The 12976-nt window shown below is 39.2% G+C and overlaps 16 non-coding genes across 16 annotated transcripts; all 16 read left to right on the forward strand.

Annotated features, from left to right (window-relative positions):
• Nucleotides 1-311: 311 nt before the first annotated feature.
• On the forward strand, nucleotides 312-383 carry TRNAH-GUG (transfer RNA histidin (anticodon GUG)). Its single transcript has one exon. It is a non-coding gene; the product is annotated as a tRNA-His (tRNA).
• Nucleotides 384-1410: 1027 nt separating this feature from the next.
• On the forward strand, nucleotides 1411-1482 carry TRNAH-GUG (transfer RNA histidin (anticodon GUG)). Its single transcript has one exon. It is a non-coding gene; the product is annotated as a tRNA-His (tRNA).
• A 993-nt stretch (nucleotides 1483-2475) lies between these two features.
• Nucleotides 2476-2547, forward strand: TRNAH-GUG (transfer RNA histidin (anticodon GUG)). The gene has a single exon. It is a non-coding gene; the product is annotated as a tRNA-His (tRNA).
• A 926-nt stretch (nucleotides 2548-3473) lies between these two features.
• On the forward strand, nucleotides 3474-3546 carry TRNAR-ACG (transfer RNA arginine (anticodon ACG)). Its single transcript has one exon. It is a non-coding gene; the product is annotated as a tRNA-Arg (tRNA).
• Nucleotides 3547-4563: 1017 nt separating this feature from the next.
• Nucleotides 4564-4636, forward strand: TRNAR-ACG (transfer RNA arginine (anticodon ACG)). The gene has a single exon. It is a non-coding gene; the product is annotated as a tRNA-Arg (tRNA).
• Nucleotides 4637-4644: 8 nt separating this feature from the next.
• Nucleotides 4645-4716, forward strand: TRNAH-GUG (transfer RNA histidin (anticodon GUG)). The gene has a single exon. It is a non-coding gene; the product is annotated as a tRNA-His (tRNA).
• Nucleotides 4717-5656: 940 nt separating this feature from the next.
• Nucleotides 5657-5729, forward strand: TRNAR-ACG (transfer RNA arginine (anticodon ACG)). Its single transcript has one exon. It is a non-coding gene; the product is annotated as a tRNA-Arg (tRNA).
• Nucleotides 5730-6751: 1022 nt separating this feature from the next.
• On the forward strand, nucleotides 6752-6824 carry TRNAR-ACG (transfer RNA arginine (anticodon ACG)). Its single transcript has one exon. It is a non-coding gene; the product is annotated as a tRNA-Arg (tRNA).
• An 8-nt stretch (nucleotides 6825-6832) lies between these two features.
• Nucleotides 6833-6904, forward strand: TRNAH-GUG (transfer RNA histidin (anticodon GUG)). The gene has a single exon. It is a non-coding gene; the product is annotated as a tRNA-His (tRNA).
• A 924-nt stretch (nucleotides 6905-7828) lies between these two features.
• On the forward strand, nucleotides 7829-7902 carry TRNAR-ACG (transfer RNA arginine (anticodon ACG)). Its single transcript has one exon. It is a non-coding gene; the product is annotated as a tRNA-Arg (tRNA).
• An 8-nt stretch (nucleotides 7903-7910) lies between these two features.
• Nucleotides 7911-7982, forward strand: TRNAH-GUG (transfer RNA histidin (anticodon GUG)). Its single transcript has one exon. It is a non-coding gene; the product is annotated as a tRNA-His (tRNA).
• Nucleotides 7983-8919: 937 nt separating this feature from the next.
• On the forward strand, nucleotides 8920-8992 carry TRNAR-ACG (transfer RNA arginine (anticodon ACG)). Its single transcript has one exon. It is a non-coding gene; the product is annotated as a tRNA-Arg (tRNA).
• Nucleotides 8993-9000: 8 nt separating this feature from the next.
• TRNAH-GUG (transfer RNA histidin (anticodon GUG)) lies at nucleotides 9001-9072 on the forward strand. The gene has a single exon. It is a non-coding gene; the product is annotated as a tRNA-His (tRNA).
• A 933-nt stretch (nucleotides 9073-10005) lies between these two features.
• TRNAR-ACG (transfer RNA arginine (anticodon ACG)) lies at nucleotides 10006-10078 on the forward strand. The gene has a single exon. It is a non-coding gene; the product is annotated as a tRNA-Arg (tRNA).
• Nucleotides 10079-12047: 1969 nt separating this feature from the next.
• Nucleotides 12048-12120, forward strand: TRNAR-ACG (transfer RNA arginine (anticodon ACG)). The gene has a single exon. It is a non-coding gene; the product is annotated as a tRNA-Arg (tRNA).
• An 8-nt stretch (nucleotides 12121-12128) lies between these two features.
• On the forward strand, nucleotides 12129-12200 carry TRNAH-GUG (transfer RNA histidin (anticodon GUG)). Its single transcript has one exon. It is a non-coding gene; the product is annotated as a tRNA-His (tRNA).
• Nucleotides 12201-12976: the final 776 nt, after the last annotated feature.

Below are 12976 nucleotides of genomic sequence, written 5' to 3' on the forward strand. Positions count from 1 at the left end.
AGGCACAAGATTTCTCACAAAATATGAGAAAAATGGAATCCTGACACATGAATTCAAGAAGATGGAAATTATTCAGTCTCAAGCATGAATTTAAGATTGCACAAAAATATTTTGTTTCTGCTTGTGAGTGGATTGGCAAGAAAAGAAAGACTCATGAGGCGATGACAGCCTGTTGAAGGTTATGTTTTGCTTTAGCAATATGGCGCATGAAAAAGCACCATTTTCCATCAGGGCCAGTGGCGCAATGGATAATGAGTCTGACTACGGATCAGAAGATTGTAGGTTCGACTCCTACCTGGCTCGAGAATGTTGCCGTGATTGTATAGTGGTTTGTACTCTGCGTTGTGGCCGCAGCAACCCCGGTTCGAATCCGGGTCACGGCATCTTATGGATTCTGTAGAAAGCTTTAAATTAGCTGCTTTTGGAAATTTTGCAATCACTTAATAGCCATCTTCATCTCCTGCATCAAATCTCTATGTATGCGATGGTTTATTTTTGCCATTTAGTTATTTAGTTATTTTACATCCTCACAAAATTTGTAAAAAAAAAGAAACCTCACAAATTAACAGTATATTTATAAAGAAATATTTAGCCTCTCTTACAAGAAATTCTTTTAAAGGAAAAACAATAGTAATTATCAAGCTCATCACTTCATCATTCACCGGGGCACTCAGCTACGCTATTTAGTCGGTTGAATAATAAGTGGTTCTTAAGTCTCTCTCTCTCTCTCTCTCTCTCTCTCTCTCTCTCTCTCTCTCTCTCTCTCTCTCTCTCTCTCTCTCTCTCTCTCTCTCTCTCTCTCTCTCTCTCTCTCTCTCTCTCTCTCTCGTCGATCATCACTAACAGACAACAAAGTTCATCACCTTAATTATTTTTTTGTTTTCTTTCCTTTCAACAACTTTTTTTGCCAGGTACTGATTTCGCTGGTTAATCTTAAGATATTAATATTAGGGAAAAGGGAATCTCACATATAGATTCTAAATCAGATTTAATTATTGTGTGTCAAGCATAAATTTTGGATCATACAAAAATGCTTAGCTTGGGGTTTGCATTTGATTGGCAGAAAAATAAAGCACTTATGGCAATGTCACACTATTGCAGGCATATGATTTCTCACAAAATGTGAGAAAAATTGAATCCTCACACATGAATTCAAGAAGATGGAAAATATTCAGTCTCAAGCATGAATTTAACATTGCACAAAAATATTTTGTTTCTGCTTGTGAGTGGATTGGCAAGAAAAGAAAGACTCATGAGGCGATGACAGCCTGTTGAAGGTTTTGTTTTGCTTTAGCAATATGGTGCATGAAAAAGCACCCTTTTTCATCAGGGCCAGTGGGGCAATGGATAACGTGTCTGAATACGGATCAGAAGATTGTAGGTTCGACTCCTACCTGGCTCGAGGATGTTGCCGTGATCGTATAGTGGTTTGTACTCTGCGTTGTGGCCGCAGCAACCCCGGTTCGAATCCGGGTCACGGCATCTTATGGATTCTGTAGAAAGCTTTAAATTAGCTGCTTTTGGAAATTTTGCAATCACTTAATAGCCATCTTCATCTCCTGCATCAAATCTCTATGTATGCGATGGTTTATTTTTGCCATTTAGTTATTTAGTTATTTTACATCCTCACAAAATTTGTAAAAAAAAAGAAACCTCACAAATTAACAGTATATTTATAAAGAAATATTTAGCCTCTCTTACAAGAAATTCTTTTAAAGGAAAAACAATAGTAATTATCAAGCTCATCACTTCATCATTCATCGGGGCACTCAGCTACGCTATTTAGTCGGTTGAATAATAAGTGGTTCTTAAGTCTCTCTCGCTCTCTCTCTCTCTCTCTCTCTCTCTCTCTCTCTCTCTCTCTCTCTCTCTCTCTCTCTCTCTCTCTCTCTCGTCGATCATCACTAACAGACAACAAAGTTCATCACCTTAATTATTTTTTTGTTTTCTTTCCTTTCAACAACTTTTTTTGCCAGGTACTGATTTCGCTGGTTAATCTTAAGATATTAATATTAGGGAAAAGTAAATCTCACTTATAGATTCTAAATCAGATATAATTATTGTGTGTCAAGCATAAATTTTGGATCATTCAAAAATGCTTAGCTTGGGGTTTGCATTTGATTGGCAGAAAAATAAAGCACTTATGGCAATGTCACACTATTGCAGGCATATGATTTCTCACAAAATGTGAGAAAAATTGAATCCTCACACATGAATTCAAGAAGATGGAAAATATTCAGTCTCAAGCATGAATTTAAGATTGCACAAAAATATTTTGTTTCTGCTTGTGAGTGGATTGGCAAGAAAAGAAAGACTCATGAGGCGATGACAGCCTGTTGAAGGTTTTGTTTTGCTTTAGCAATATGGTGCATGAAAAAGCACCCTTTTTCATCAGGGCCAGTGGGGCAATGGATAACGTGTCTGACTACGGATCAGAAGATTGTAGGTTCGACTCCTACCTGGCTCGAGGATGTTGCCGTGATCGTATAGTGGTTAGTACTCTGCGTTGTGGCCGCAGCAACCCCGGTTCGAATCCGGGTCACGGCATCTTATGGATACTGTAGAAAGCTTTAAATTAGCTGCTTTTGGAAATTTTGCAATCACTTAATAGCCATCTTCATCTCCTGCATCAAATCTCTATGAATGCAACGGTTTATTTTTGCCATTTAGTTATTTAGTTATTTTACATCCTCACAAAATTTGCAAAAAAAAGGAACCTCACAAATTAACAGTATATTTATAAAGAAATATGTAGCCTCTCTTACAAGAAATTCCTTCAAAGGAAAAACAATTGTAATCATCAAGCTCATCACTTCATCATGCATCGGGGCACTCAGCTACGCTATTTAGTTGGTTGAATAATAGGTGGTTTTTAAGTCTCTCTCTCTCTCTCTCTCTCTCTCTCGCTCTCTCTCTCTCTCTCTCTCTCTCTCTCTCTCTCTCTCTCTCTCTCTCTCTCTCTCTCTCTCTCCGTCGATCATCACTAACAGACAACAAAGTTCATCACCTTAATTATTTTTTTGTTTTCTTTCCTTTCAACAACTTTTTTTGCCAGGTACTGATTTTGCTGGTCAATCTTAAGATATTAATATTAGGGAAAAGTACATCTCACATATAGATTCTAAATCAGATATAAATATTGTGTGTCAAGCATAACTTTCGGATCATACAAAAATGCTTAGCTTGGGGTTTGCATTTGATTGGCAGAAAAATAAAGCACTTATGGCAATGTCACACTATTGCAGGCATATGATTTCTCACAAAATGTGAGAAAAATTGAATCCTCACACATGAATTCAAGAAGATGGAAAATATTCAGTCTCAAGCATGAATTTAAGATTGCACAAAAATATTTTGTTTCTGCTTGTGAGTGGATTGGCAAGAAAAGAAAGACTCATGAGGCGATGACAGCCTGTTGAAGGTTTTGTTTTGCTTTAGCAATATGGCGCATGAAAAAGCACCCTTTTTCATCAGGGCCAGTGGCGCAATGGATAACGTGTCTGACTACGGATCAGAAGATTGTAGTTTCGACTCCTACCTGGCTCGAGGATGTTGCCGTGATCGTATAGTGGTTAGTACTCTGCGTTGTGGCCGCAGCAACCCCAGTTCAAATCCGGGTCACGGCATCTTATGGATACTGTAGAAAGCTTTAAATCAGCTGCTTTTGGAAATTTTGCAATCACTTAATAGCCATCTTCATCTCCTGCATCAAATCTCTATGAATGCAACGGTTTATTTTTGCCATTTAGTTATTTAGTTATTTTACATCCTCACAAAATTTGCAAAAAAAAGAAACCTCACAAATTAACAGTATATTTATAAGGAAATATGTAGCCTCTCTTACAAGAAATTCTTTTAAAGGAAAAACAATAGTAATCATCAAGCTCATCACTTCATCATGCATCGGGGCACTCAGCTGCGCTATTTAGTTGGTTGAATAATAGGTGGTTTTTAAGTCTCTCTCTCTCTCTCTCTCTCTCTCTCTCTCTCTCTCTCTCTCTCTCTCTCTCTCTCTCTCTCTCTCTCTCTCTCTCTCTCTCTCTCTCTCTCTCTCTCTCTCTCGTCGATCATCACTAACAGACAACAAAGTTCATCACCTTAATTATTTTTTTGTTTTCTTTCCTTTCAACAACTTTTTTTGCCAGGTACTGATTTCGCTGGTCAATCTTAAGATATTAATGTTAGGGAAAAGTAAACCTCACATATAGATTCTAAATCAGATATAAATATTGTGTGTCAAGCATAACTTTTGGATCATACAAAAATGCTTAGCTTGGGGTTTGCATTTGATTGGCAGAAAAATAAAGCACTTCTGGCAATGTCACACTATTGCTGGCATATGATTTCTCACAAAATGTGAGAAAAATGGAATCCTCACACATGAATTCAAGAAGATGGAAAATATTCAGTCTCAAGCATGAATTTAAGATTGCACAAAAATATTTTGTTTCTGCTTGTGAGTGGATTGGCAAGAAAAGAAAGACTCATGAGGCGATGACAGCCTGTTGAAGGTTTTGTTTTGCTTTAGCAATATGGCGCATGAAAAAGCACCCTTTTTCATCAGGGCCAGTGGCGCAATGGATAACGCGTCTGACTACGGATCAGAAGATTGTAGGTTCGACTCCTACCTGGCTCGAGAATGTTGCCGTGATCGTATAGTGGTTAGTACTCTGCGTTGTGGCCGCAGCAACCCCGGTTCGAATCCGGGTCACGGCATCTTATGGATAATGTAGAAAGCTTTAAATTGGCTGCTTTTGGAAATTTTGCAATCACTTAATAGCCATCTTCTTCTCCTGCATCAAATCTCTATGTGTGCAACGGTTTATTTTTGCCATTTAGTTATTTAGTTATTTTACATCCTCACAAAATTTGCAAAAAAAGAAACCTCACAAATTAACAGTATATTTATAAAGAAATATGTAGCCTCTCTTACAAGAAATTCTTTTAAAGGAAAAACAATAGTAATCATCAAGCTCATCACTTCATCATGCATCGGGGCACTCAGCTACGCTATTTAGTCGCTTGAATAAAAGGTGGTTTTTAAGTCTCTCTCTCTCTCTCTCTCTCTCTCTCTCTCTCTCTCTCTCTCTCTCTCTCTCTCTCTCTCTCTCTCTCTCTCTCTCTCTCTCTCTCTCTCTCTCTCTCTCTCTCTCTCGTCGATCATCACTAACAGACAACAAAATTCATCACCTTAATTATTTTTTTGTTTTCTTTCCTTTCAATAACTTTTTTTGCCAGGTACTGATTTCGCTGGTCAATCTTAAGATATTAATATTAGGCAAAAGTAAATCTCACATATAGATTCTAAATCAGATATAATTATTGTGTGTCAAGCATAAATTTCGGATCATACAAAAATCCTTAGCTTGGGGTTTGCATTTGATTGGCAGAAAAATAAAGCACTTATGGCAATGTCACACTATTGCAGGCATATGATTTCTCACAAAATGTGAGAAAAATTGAATCCTCACACATGAATTCAAGAAGATGGAAAATATTCAGTCTCAAGCATGAATTTAAGATTGCACAAAAATATTTTGTTTCTGCTTGTGAGTGGATTGGCAAGAAAAGAAAGACTCATGAGGCGATGACAGCCTGTTGAAGGTTTTGTTTTGCTTTAGCAATATGGCGCATGAAAAAGCACCCTTTTTCATCAGGGCCAGTGGCGCAATGGATAACGTGTCTGACTACGGATCAGAAGATTGTAGGTTCGACTCCTACCTGGCTCGAGGATGTTGCCGTGATCGTATAGTGGTTAGTACTCTGCGTTGTGGCCGCAGCAACCCCAGTTCAAATCCGGGTCACGGCATCTTATGGATACTGTAGAAAGCTTTAAATCAGCTGCTTTTGGAAATTTTGCAATCACTTAATAGCCATCTTCATCTCCTGCATCAAATCTCTATGAATGCAACGGTTTATTTTTGCCATTTAGTTATTTAGTTATTTTACATCCTCACAAAATTTGCAAAAAAAAGAAACCTCACAAATTAACAGTATATTTTATAAGGAAATATGTAGCCTCTCTTACAAGAAATTCTTTTAAAGGAAAAACAATAGTAATCATCAAGCTCATCACTTCATCATGCATCGGGGCACTCAGCTGCGCTATTTAGTTGGTTGAATAATAGGTGGTTTTTAAGTCTCTCTCTCTCTCTCTCTCTCTCTCTCTCTCTCTCTCTCTCTCTCTCTCTCTCTCTCTCTCTCTCTCTCTCTCTCTCTCTCTCTCTCTCTCTCTCTCTCTCTCTCTCTCGTCGATCATCACTAACAGACAACAAAGTTCATCACCTTAATTATTTTTTTGTTTTCTTTCCTTTCAACAACTTTTTTTGCCAGGTACTGATTTCGCTGGTCAATCTTAAGATATTAATATTAGGGAAAAGTAAATCTCACATATAGATTCTAAATCAGATATAAATATTGTGTGTCAAGCATAACTTTCGGATCATACAAAAATGCTTAGCTTGGGGTTTGCATTTGATTGGCAGAAAAATAAAGCACTTCTGGCAATGTCACACTATTGCTGGCATATGATTTCTCACAAAATGTGAGAAAAATGGAATCCTCACACATGAATTCAAGAAGATGGAAAATATTCAGTCTCAAGCATGAATTTAAGATTGCACAAAAATATTTTGTTTCTGCTTGTGAGTGGATTGGCAAGAAAAGAAAGACTCATGAGGCGATGACAGCCTGTTGAAGGTTTTGTTTTGCTTTAGCAATATGGCGCATGAAAAAGCACCCTTTTTCATCAGGGCCAGTGGCGCAATGGATAACGCGTCTGACTACGGATCAGAAGATTGTAGGTTCGACTCCTACCTGGCTCGAGAATGTTGCCGTGATCGTATAGTGGTTAGTACTCTGCGTTGTGGCCGCAGCAACCCCGGTTCGAATCCGGGTCACGGCATCTTATGGATAATGTAGAAAGCTTTAAATTGGCTGCTTTTGGAAATTTTGCAATCACTTAATAGCCATCTTCTTCTCCTGCATCAAATCTCTATGTGTGCAACGGTTTATTTTTGCCATTTAGTTATTTAGTTATTTTACATCCTCACAAAATTTGCAAAAAAAAGAAACCTCACAAATTAACAGTATATTTATAAAGAAATATGTAGCCTCTCTTACAAGAAATTCTTTTAAAGGAAAAACAATAGTAATCATCAAGCTCATCACTTCATCATGCATCGGGGCACTCAGCTACGCTATTTAGTCGCTTGAATAAAAGGTGGTTTTTAAGTCTCTCTCTCTCTCTCTCTCTCTCTCTCTCTCTCTCTCTCTCTCTCTCCTCTCTCTCTCTCTCTCTCTCTCTCTCTCTCTCTCTCTCTCTCTCTCGTCGATCATCACTAACAGACAACAAAATTCATCACCTTAATTATTTTTTTGTTTTCTTCCTTTCAATAACTTTTTTTGCCAGGTACTGATTTCGCTGGTCAATCTTAAGATATTAATGTTAGGGAAAAGTAAATCTCACATATAGATTCTAAATCAGATATAATTATTGTGTGTCAAGCATAAATTTCGGATCATACAAAAATGCTTAGCTTGGGGTTTGCATTTGATTGGCAGAAAAATAAAGCACTTATGGCAATGTCACACTATTGCAGGCATATGATTTCTCACAAAATGTGAGAAAAATTGAATCCTCAACATGAATTCAAGAAGATGGAAAATATTCAGTCTCAAGCATGAATTTAAGATTGCACAAAAATATTTTGTTTCTGCTTGTGAGTGGATTGGCAAGAAAAGAAAGACTCATGAGGCGATGACAGCCTGTTGAAGGTTTTGTTTTGCTTTAGCAATATGGCGCATGAAAAAGCACCCTTTTTCATCAGGGCCAGTGGCGCAATGGATAACGCCGTCTGACTACGGATCAGAAGATTGTAGGTTCGACTCCTACCTGGCTCGAGGATGTTGCCGTGATCGTATAGTGGTTAGTACTCTGCGTTGTGGCCGCAGCAACCCCGGTTCGAATCCGGGTCACGGCATCTTATGGATACTGTAGAAAGCTTTAAATTAGCTGCTTTTGGAAATTTTGCAATCACTTAATAGCCATCTTCATCTCCTGCATCAAATCTCTATGTATGCAACGGTTTATTTTTGCCATTTAGTTATTTAGTTATTTTACATCCTCACAAAATTTGCAAAAAAAAGAAACCTCACAAATTAACAGTATATTTATAAAGAAATATGTAGCCTCTCTTACAAGAAATTCTTTTAAAGGAAAAACAATAGTAATCATCAAGCTCATCACTTCATCATGCATCGGGGCACTCAGCTACGCTATTTAGTCGGTTGAATAATAGGTGGTTTTTAAGTCTCTCTCTCTCTCTCTCTCTCTCTCTCTCTCTCTCTCTCTCTCTCTCTCTCTCTCTCTCTCTCTCTCTCTCTCTCTCTCTCTCTCTCTCTCTCTCTCTCTCTCTCGTCGATCATCACTAACAGACAACAAAATTCATCACCTTAATTATTTTTTTGTTTTCTTTCCTTTCAATAACTTTTTTTGCCAGGTACTGATTTCGCTGGTCAATCTTAAGATATTAATGTTAGGGAAAAGTAAATCTCACATATAGATTCTAAATCAGATATAATTATTGTGTGTCAAGCATAAATTTCGGATCATACAAAAATGCTTAGCTTGGGGTTTGCATTTGATTGGCAGAAAAATAAAGCACTTATGGCAATGTCACACTATTGCAGGCATATGATTTCTCACAAAATGTGAGAAAAATTGAATCCTCACACATGAATTCAAGAAGATGGAAAATATTCAGTCTCAAGCATGATTTTAAGATTGCACAAAAATATTTTGTTTCTGCTTGTGAGTGGATTGGCAAGAAAAGAAAGACTCATGAGGCGATGACAGCCTGTTGAAGGTTTTGTTTTGCTTTAGCAATATGGCGCATGAAAAAGCACCCTTTTTCATCAGGGCCAGTGGCGCAATGGATAACGCGTCTGACTACGGATCAGAAGATTGTAGGTTCGACTCCTACCTGGCTCGAGGATGTTGCCGTGATCGTATAGTGGTTAGTACTCTGCATTGTGGCTGCAGCAACCCCGGTTCGAATCCGGGTCACGGCATCTTATGGATACTGTAGAAAGCTTTAAATTAGCTGCTTTTGGAAATTTTGCAATCACTTAATAGCCATCTTCATCTCCTGCATCAAATCTCTATGTATGCAACGGTTTATTTTTGCCATTTAGTTATTTAGTTATTTTACATCCTCACAAAATTTGCAAAAAAAAGAAACCTCACAAATTAACAGTATATTTACAAAGAAATATGTAGCCTCTCTTACAAGAAATTCTTTTTAAAGGAAAAACAATAGTAATCATCAAGCTCATCACTTCATCATGCATCGGGGCACTCAGCTACGCTATTTAGTCGGCTGAATAATAGGTGGTTTTTATGTCTCTCTCTCTCTCTCTCTCTCTCTCTCTTCTCTCTCTCTCTCTCTCTCTCTCTCTCTCTCTCTCTCTCTCTCTCTCTCTCTCTCTCTCTCTCTCTCTCTCGTCGATCATCACTAACAGACAACAAAATTCATCACCTTAATTATTTTTTTGTTTTCTTTCCTTTCAATAACTTTTTTTGCCAGGTACTGATTTCGCTGGTCAATCTTAAGATATTAATATTAGGGAAAAGTAAATCTCACATATAGATTCTAAATCAGATATAATTATTGTGTGTCAAGCATAAATTTCGGATCATACAAAAATGCTTAGCTTGGGGTTTGCATTTGATTGGCAGAAAAATAAAGCACTTATGGCAATGTCACACTATTGCAGGCATATGATTTCTCACAAAATGTGAGAAAAATTGAATCCTCACACATGAATTCAAGAAGATGGAAAATATTCAGTCTCAAGCATGAATTTAAGATTGCACAAAAATATTTTGTTTCTGCTTGTGAGTGGATTGGCAAGAAAAGAAAGACTCATGAGGCGATGACAGCCTGTTGAAGGTTTTGTTTTGCTTTAGCAATATGGCGCATGAAAAAGCACCCTTTTTCATCAGGGCCAGTGGCGCAATGGATAACGCGTCTGACTACGGATCAGAAGATTGTAGGTTCGACTCCTACCTGGCTCGAGGATGTTGCCGTGATCGTATAGTGGTTAGTACTCTGCGTTGTGGCCGCAGCAACCCCGGTCGAATCCGGGTCACGGCATCTTATGGATACTGTAGAAAGCTTTAAATTAGCTGCTTTTGGAAATTTTGCAATCACTTAATAGCCATCTTCATCTCCTGCATCAAATCTCTATGTATGCAACGGTTTATTTTTGCCATTTAGTTATTTAGTTATTTTACATCCTCACAAAATTTGCAAAAAAAAAGAAACCTCACAAATTAACAGTATATTTTATAAAGAAATATGTAGCCTCTCTTACAAGAAATTCTTTTAAAGGAAAAACAATAGTAATCATCAAGCTCATCACTTCATCATGCATCGGGGCACTCAGCTACGCTATTTAGTCGGTTGAATAATAGGTGGTTTTTAAGTCTCTCTCTCTCTCTCTCTCTCTCTCTCTCTCTCTCTCTCTCTCTCTCTCTCTCTCTCTCTCTCTCTCGTCGATCATCACTAACAGACAACAAAATTCATCACCTTAATACCGTATTTTCCGGCGTACAAGACGACTTTTTAACCCCTGAAAATCTTCTTAAAAGTCGGGGGTCGTCTTGTACGCCGGGAATCGCCTTGTACGCCGGGTGTATATGGTGGGTGGGGGGGGGGAGTGATCCTGATGACGACGAGGGGGCGTCTCACAGAAAAGTGAGTATCCCCCATTACCTTATCATAGCGCTGCAGCGTGGGGTCTCTGTGCTGGGAGCGGCGGCGGCTGCTGTGCTGTGGCGGCTCCTCTTCTGCAGTGTGGGCCTGTGGGGCGGTGGCGGCGGCGGCGTATCTTCATGCAGTCGGGGCTCCTCCGGCATCTCAGCCTGGAAGCCCCGCCGGCAACTCCATCGGTACAATGCGCTGGCCTCCGGGAAAATGGCCGCTGCTTAGATTCAGATCTCGTTGAGATCTGAATCTGAGCATGCGCAGCCCCCAGCGGCCGGGCCACCGCATCGCACCTATTGAGCTGCCTCCGGGAAAATGGCCACTGCTCAGATTCAGATCTCGTCTCCCGAGATCTCGGGACGAGATCTGAATCTGAGCAGCGGCCATTTTCCGGAGGCCACCTGACCGCATTGTACCCATGGAGTTGCCGGCGGGGCTTCCAGTCTTTGAGATGCCGGAGGAGCCCCGACTGTATGAAGATACGCCGCCGCCACCGCCCCACAGCACCAGAGGCCCCACACTGCAGAAGAGGAGCCGCCACAGCACAGCACAGCACAGCAGCCGCCGCTCCCAGCACAGAGACCCCACGCTGCAGCGCTATGATAAGGTAATGGGGGATACTCACTTTCCTGTGAGACGCCCCCTCGTCCTCATCAGGATCACTCCCCCCCCCCCAAAAGGCACATATTCACCGGCCCTATAAGACGACATAGGGTGTATAAGAAGACCCCCGACTTTTAAGAAGATTTTATTTTTTAACTGGTAAAGTTGGGGGGTCGTCTTATACGCCCAGTCGTCTTATACGCCGGAAAATACGGTATTTTTTTGTTTTCTTTCCTTTCAATAACTTTTTTTGCCAGGTACTGATTTCGCTGGTCAATCTTAAGATATTAATGTTAGGGAAAAGTAAATCTCACATATAGATTCTAAATCAGATATAATTATTGTGTGTCAAGCATAAATTTCGGATCATACAAAAATGCTTAGCTTGGGGTTTGCATTTGATTGGCAGAAAAATAAAGCACTTATGGCAATGTCACACTATTGCAGGCATATGATTTCTCACAAAATGTGAGAAAAATTGAATCCTCACACATGAATTCAAGAAGATGGAAAATATTCAGTCTCAAGCATGAATTTAAGATTGCACAAAAATATTTTGTTTCTGCTTGTGAGTGGATTGGCAAGAAAAGAAAGACTCATGAGGCGATGACAGCCTGTTGAAGGTTTTGTTTTGCTTTAGCAATATGGCGCATGAAAAAGCACCCTTTTTCATCAGGGCCAGTGGCGCAATGGATAACGCGTCTGACTACGGATCAGAAGATTGTAGGTTCGACTCCTACCTGGCTCGAGGATGTTGCCGTGATCGTATAGTGGTTAGTACTCTGCGTTGTGGCCGCAGCAACCCCGGTTCGAATCCGGGTCACGGCATCTTATGGATACTGTAGAAAGCTTTAAATTAGCTGCTTTTGGAAATTTTGCAATCACTTAATAGCCATCTTCATCTCCTGCATCAAATCTCTATGTATGCAACGGTTTATTTTTGCCATTTAGTTATTTAGTTATTTTACATCCTCACAAAATTTGCAAAAAAAAAGAAACCTCACAAATTAACAGTATATTTATAAAGAAATATGTAGCCTCTCTTACAAGAAATTCTTTTAAAGGAAAAACAATAGTAATCATCAAGCTCATCACTTCATCATGCATCGGGGCACTCAGCTACGCTATTTAGTCGGTTGAATAATAGGTGGTTTTTAAGTCTCTCTCTCTCTCTCTCTCTCTCTCTCTCTCTCTCTCTCTCTCTCTCTCTCTCTCTCTCTCTCTCCTCTCTCTCTCTCTCTCTCTCTCTCTCTCTCTCTCTCTCTCTCTCGTCGATCATCACTAACAGACAACAAAATTCATCACCTTAATTATTTTTTTGTTTTCTTTCCTTTCAATAACTTTTTTTGCCAGGTACTGATTTCGCTGGTCAATCTTAAGATATTAATGTTAGGAAAAGTAAATCTCACATATAGATTCTAAATCAGATATAATTATTGTGTGTCAAGCATAAATTTCGGATCATACAAAAATGCTTAGCTTGGGGTTTGCATTTGATTGGCAGAAAAATAAAGCACTTATGGCAATGTCACACTATTGCAGGCATATGATTTCTCACAAAATGTGAGAAAAATTGAATCCTCACACATGAATTCAAGAAGATG

The sequence above is a fragment of the Ranitomeya variabilis genome, chromosome 5 (assembly GCF_051348905.1).
Source record: "Ranitomeya variabilis isolate aRanVar5 chromosome 5, aRanVar5.hap1, whole genome shotgun sequence".
NCBI classification, from domain to species: Eukaryota; Metazoa; Chordata; class Amphibia; order Anura; family Dendrobatidae; genus Ranitomeya; species Ranitomeya variabilis.